The sequence below is a fragment of the Dermacentor andersoni genome, chromosome 1 (genome assembly GCF_023375885.2).
Source record: "Dermacentor andersoni chromosome 1, qqDerAnde1_hic_scaffold, whole genome shotgun sequence".
In the NCBI taxonomy this organism is placed as follows: Eukaryota; Metazoa; Arthropoda; class Arachnida; order Ixodida; family Ixodidae; genus Dermacentor; species Dermacentor andersoni.
The window spans coordinates 253014301-253020300 of NC_092814.1; positions in this window are offsets into that span (position 1 = coordinate 253014301).

The following is a 6000-nucleotide window of genomic DNA, read 5'->3' on the forward strand; positions in this document are numbered from 1 at the left end:
TACTGCTACGGCATGAGCCAGGCGAGGAGAAGAGGAAGAAGACGTGAGATGGTGCAGCCTCAGGACACCATCTTGACTTTACCATCCATCTCGTCCCTTGAAAAAAGCCGGTTTAACATTAACCGTAACAGTTTTGTGGTGGAGGTGCGGGGTACTTCGACCAAGACGACGGAGCTGCTGCAGCAAGTGCCACGCCGGAGCCCACGCCTTGCTCGACTGCCTCCCACACCACTTGAGATCCCGATGTCCCACAGCAGCGACCAACAGCCTTCTCTGGCAGCTCCAGTGCGAACAACCGGCGCCTGGATGCATCAGATGGAGCCCTACCCTTTCTCTGGAAAATTCGGCGAGGACGTGGAGGAATGGCTCACCCACTACAAGCGTGTGAGCAAGTACAACGGCTGGAACTCTACGACTCAGCTCGACAATGTGGTTCTGTTCCTCACAGACACTGCGCTAGTGTGGTTCGAGAACCATGAAGATACGTTCACAACGTGGGACAGCTTCGTTACTCACCTCGCAGAGTGTTTTGGCGATTCCACCACGAAAAGGAAGCGGGCGGAGAAGACATTGCTGCAGCGCGCTCAAGTCCCAGGTGAGACCTGTACTACGTATACAGAGGCGATCCTGAAGCTTTGCAAGACTGTCAATCCTCGAATCTCCGAAGAGGACAAGTGTTGGACACGTTCTCAAAGGTATAGCCGAGGATGTTTACAATTATTTAATCGGAAAGGAGAGTCTCGCCTCGGTCGCCGACCTCATCAAGCATTGCCGCACATTTGAGGCCTTGAAGCTGCGTCGCATCACGCCAAATTTTGGCAGGCTAGCAAATGTCACAACGGTGGCAAACATTGACTAAAACGACAACTACAGTTTTCAATTTGACCTTGCCGCAACTATAAGGCAAATTGTCCACGAAGAACTTGAACGACACACCAAAAGGGCGGATGTTGAACAGCTTGGTTGCGCTTCCAACCAACCTCAAGAACATGTATCTGCTGTGTCAGCATTGTCTGCCATGCCAGGCGTTGCAGACTGTCGAGTCGATCAGCTGCGACAGCACCGACGTACCTTTCCCGACGACATGACGCACGATCAACGAACTCGTCGAGCTACCACCATGAATAGGAATTCGGAAGATCGCGTTGATTATTCGCAGCGTCCCAGGGTTGACTCCGAGGCATACAACCTCGGTCGCGCATCGCCTGTATGTTACAGCTGTGGCGCCTCAGGACACATTGCTCGTGTTTTTGTCGCCGGCGCGGACAGACAACGATATATGGCCCACCACCAACTTGGCCTAATTTTGGACGTAATAGTTATGACGACCGTTGGCCGATAGACCCTGCAAACACCACAGGCGCTCCACCTCGGAATACCTTCCGTCAGTATAGTAGAAGGAGTGGCTCGCCAGTTTCAGACCGCAGCCTGACGCCCCCAAGCAGTCGCCAACGCCGTTCACCGTCACTATGGCGACGTGCTACGCCTCCACCGCCGTCGGGAAACTAGCCGGCGCGGCCGATGGAGGTAAGGTCGCCGGACAGTCTGTGTCTCTGCGAAATACTCCGCTGTCTATTATGATGGTGAAGAACAAAGTGCGTATACCTGCAACAGCATTAGTGGATACTGGTGCTACCGTTTCCGTCATGAGTGTGACTTTCAAAGAGAGGCTGGGTCGGAAAGTTACGCTCCCGTGGAATGATGGTGTGACGTTTCGTGGTGTCAGTGGAGAGTGCCTAGTTCCCCTTGGTATTTGTGTTGCAAGTGTTTTATTCGGAGGAGAAGATCTTAAAACAGAATTTCTCGTACTACCGGGATGCACTCATGATGTGATTCTCAGGATTGACTTTCTTCAGGATTGTGGTGCATCCGTTAACTGTGGCACAGGTGAAATTACTTTGAATAGCGCGCTTCTCGCCACCCTTGCCGACACATCCTTACCAGTGAAAAACTATTGTGTTGTTTCGAACGACTTGCTGCTACCGCCTTGGTAGCTGTCACGTATCCCTGTCAATTTCGCTTCTGCCGACCTTTCATCGTTTGACGCGCAAGTCGAGCCACTTACGTCGAGCTGCGCAAAGAAAGATGTACTTGTACCACGCTCTGTCGTGAGAGTAGTGAATGGCGCCTCAAATTTGTGGGCTTTCAATTGTTCTTGCGTCCCTGTCGTTCTCTCGCGTGATATGAAGCTCGCTGAATTTGACGAGATTACTTACAGCTCCATTACAGTTCTAAGCGAGGAGGAGCAGTCTCATACTAGCGATCCCCAACGAAGCATTTCTGAAGAGCAGATCCTACGAATGATCAACAAGGCACTGCCCTCACATGAGCGCCGCGCTCTCGCACGAGTTTTGTGGGCACATCTTTCTTTGTTCGATTTCACACAAGTCGACAAGCAGGCTTCACTCCCGCGTTCTCGTGCTCGCCACAGAATTGACACCGGATCTGCGCACCCCATTCGACAGAAGCCTTACCGCGTTTCTTCAACAGAGAAGACAGTTATTGCTGAACAGGTGAAAGACATGCTGCGGGAAAGTGTTGTTCAAGAGCCTTCTAGTCCGTGGGCAGCACCAGTAATATTAGTAAAGAAGAAGGATGGATCGTGGCTGTTTTGCGTTGATTACAGGAAACTGAATGCGGTCACCAAAAAGGATGTGTATCCGCTTCTTAGAATTGATGATGTCATCGATTGTCTACATTCCGCTGCCTACTTTTCATCACTGGATTTGCGATCAGGGTATTGGCAGATACCCATGCACCCAGACGATAACGAGAAAACGGCCTTCGTGACACCAGATGGTCTTTATGAATTTAACGATATCCCTTCGGCCTTTGTAACGCGCCAACAACATTCGAACGATTCATGGATACTATCCTCCGAGGACTTAAATGGGAAATTTGTTTGTGCTACCTCGATGATGTGGTGATTTTTGGCAGCACATTGAGTGAGCATAACAGCCCTCTCAATCTTGTTCTGGATTGTATCAAACAAGCCGGCTTGATCCTAAATTCCAAGAAATATCGTTTCGGAGAAACCGAGACTTTAGTACTTGGGCATCTGGTCGACAAAAATGGTGTGAGGCCAGATCCACGGAAGATTGTGGCAGTCAGCTCCTTCGAAGCACCGAAGTCAGTGCGGGAGTTGAGGAGTTTCTTGGGCCTGTGCTCGTATTTTCGTCGCTTCGTTCCAAGATTCGCCGACGTGGTGTACGCCCTAACATGTCTTCTCCAAAAAGCCGTCCCTTTCAACTGGACATCGGCTTGCGACGACGCGTTCCGTCAGCTAAAATTTCTACTAACGTCAGGGCCCATATTGCGTCACTTCGATGCATCCGCCACCTACGGAAGTGCACGCTGATGCCAGTGGCATCGGCATCGGTGCCGTACTTGTGCAACGTCATCAAGGAGCTGAACACGTTGTGGCTTATGCTAGTCGCTCTTCGACTAAGGCGGAACGCAATAAGACTGTGACCGAGCAAGAATGCTTGGCAGCTGTTTTCGCTGTCCACAAATTTCGGCCCTATATCTACGGACGCCCGTTCACTATCATTACTGACCACCACGCGTTGTGCTGGTTGGTGAATCTCCGTGACCCGAGTGGACGACTGGCACGTTGGGCTCTTCGACTGCAGGAGTACGACTTCGTTATTTCCTACAAGTCCGGGCGTCGCCACGCAGATGCGGACTGTCTCTCCCGCCTTCCTCTGACGACGAAGGAGTGTGACGAAGACAATTTCGATGACTGTTTTGCTCCCATTTCTTCTACATTCCCAGACTCGATGACTTTCAAAGCAGAGCAGGAAATTGACATTAGTTTGGAACCTCTGTTTGTAGCCGCATCGCGTCCTGGAGCCACCGGTCGATTTTGTGTCCGTGACGGCCTGCTTTACAAGACAAATTATTCGGCTAAAGGCGCACGCTTCCTTCTGGTGGTGCCGCAGAGTCTGCGAACGGACATACTGAGAGCCATACACGACGATGTGACCTCTGGCCATCTAGGATTCATTAGAACTTTGAACCGGACACAGGAGCATTTTTACTGGCCCAGAATGCGGGACACAGTCAAGCACTACGTCGCCAGTTGCGAACAATGTCAACGCTACAAGCGCCCTACGACCGCTCTGCCAGGTCTTCTCCAATCTCTACCGCCGCCTCGCCGTCCATTTGAACAAGTGGGTATCGATCTTCTGGGCCCATTTCCCCGATCATCTAACGACAACCGATGGCTGGTCGTATGTGTCGACCATCTGACCCGTTACGCGGAAACGGCGGCCGTACCATCTTCAACAGCTGCGTCCGTTGCAACGTTTTTGCTTCGATTCATTATTCTTCGACATGGTCCCCCCCGTGTGATCATTAGCGATCGCGGTCGTCAGTTCGTTGCGGACGCCGTAGAAGAACTGCTTCGTCTCTGCAGTTCGCAGTTCCGTCATTCAATGCCTTATCACCCTCAGACAAATGGACTTGTAGAACGTACGAACAGAACTCTAACATGCTCGCCATGTACGTATCTTCCGATCACAAGGACTGGGATGACGTACTCCCCTTCATCGCCTTTGCTTATAATACTGCAAAGCATGAGACGACCGATTACAGTCCTTTCTATCTGCTTTACGCACGTTCACCGCTAAGCTGCATGGACACTATACTACCGTTTGACTTTCACAGCGAGTACTCTGTTGCCAAGACGCTTTGTCTTGCCGAAGAAGCCAGGCGTATCGCTCGTCTTCGTACTGTGGCATCGCAACACCGATCGAAAGAGCGCTATGACAGCCGACACCAGTCTGTCACGTACGCCAAAGGAAACTTTGTGTGGTTGTGGACTCCGCAACGTAAACGTGGCTTATGCGAAAAGTTTTTACCTCAGTACACGGGCCCATTCGTCATTGTAGATCGCTTGAGTGACTTGACGTACGTGGTGGCAAGCTTGACGCCGGCTGGTCGTCGATCTAGCCGGACCCAGTTAGTACATGTTGCCCGTCTTAAGCGGTTTCACCCTACGCTTTCCGAGTGATTTGGACTTGCCCAGTGGGCTTCGTCTGGCAACCGGAGATTCCTACGGCATGAGCCAGGCGAGGAGAAGAGGAAGAAGATGTGAGCTGGTGCAGCCTCAGGACGCCATCTTGACTTTACCATCAATCTCGTCCCTTGAATAAAGCCGGTTTAACATTAACCGTAGCAATACGTATAAGTCTCCAATAAATCTACGCATGTAAAAAACGTCACTGTATACAATGCGTCAAGCAAGGCAAATAAACATGCTGCGCAATCAGAGATTCACAGAATCCTACATCCCACCCCCCTTCCATCCACTCCCCCCGATGTATCGCGCGCGACGGAAGGCGGCGCGCTTGCTCCCCGCTTTGCACTTTTGCGGACACAAGACTGAATCACCATCGTCGTCTCACCCATTCCAGCCCTCCATGCCCCTCCCTACGCTTTCACTCGCACATACAGCATGCGGCACGCGGTCACGATGTTATCGCCCTTGGACTTTATACGAAACATGAGGGCGACGGCGACGGCAGGAATGCGCCTGGAGTGTCCACATAATTACTATCGCAATACTGTATAATAAGACTATCCGGCAACTGAAGCGTCCCGTGGCCCATTACTGTACGCAAAAGAAGAAGTAACAAAATCGAACTTTCACCATGCGACAATTCGCTGCGCCACAACAATATCTTTCTTTTTTTCTTTTGTGGGGCCGGGGCACCGAAATGAAAAAAGCGCAAAGTATGTTGGCCACAATCAAATGCCTACTTTGGGCACCTAATGTAGCTACCGAAAGAATATCGACGAAAACGTGAGACGCTTGGTCCACCGAGAACCATACGCGTACTGCTCGGTATCCTACACTGGCGAGACAAGACTTTCCGGAGAGGTTGCGCTCAAGCGATCGCGGTGCGTCGAGAAACCACAGTGATGGCGGTGAGCTACGATAGTTTCTTTTTCTCGTCTGCTAGCCAGAAAGTGCCCAAAACTCTGCCAGGCGAAAAT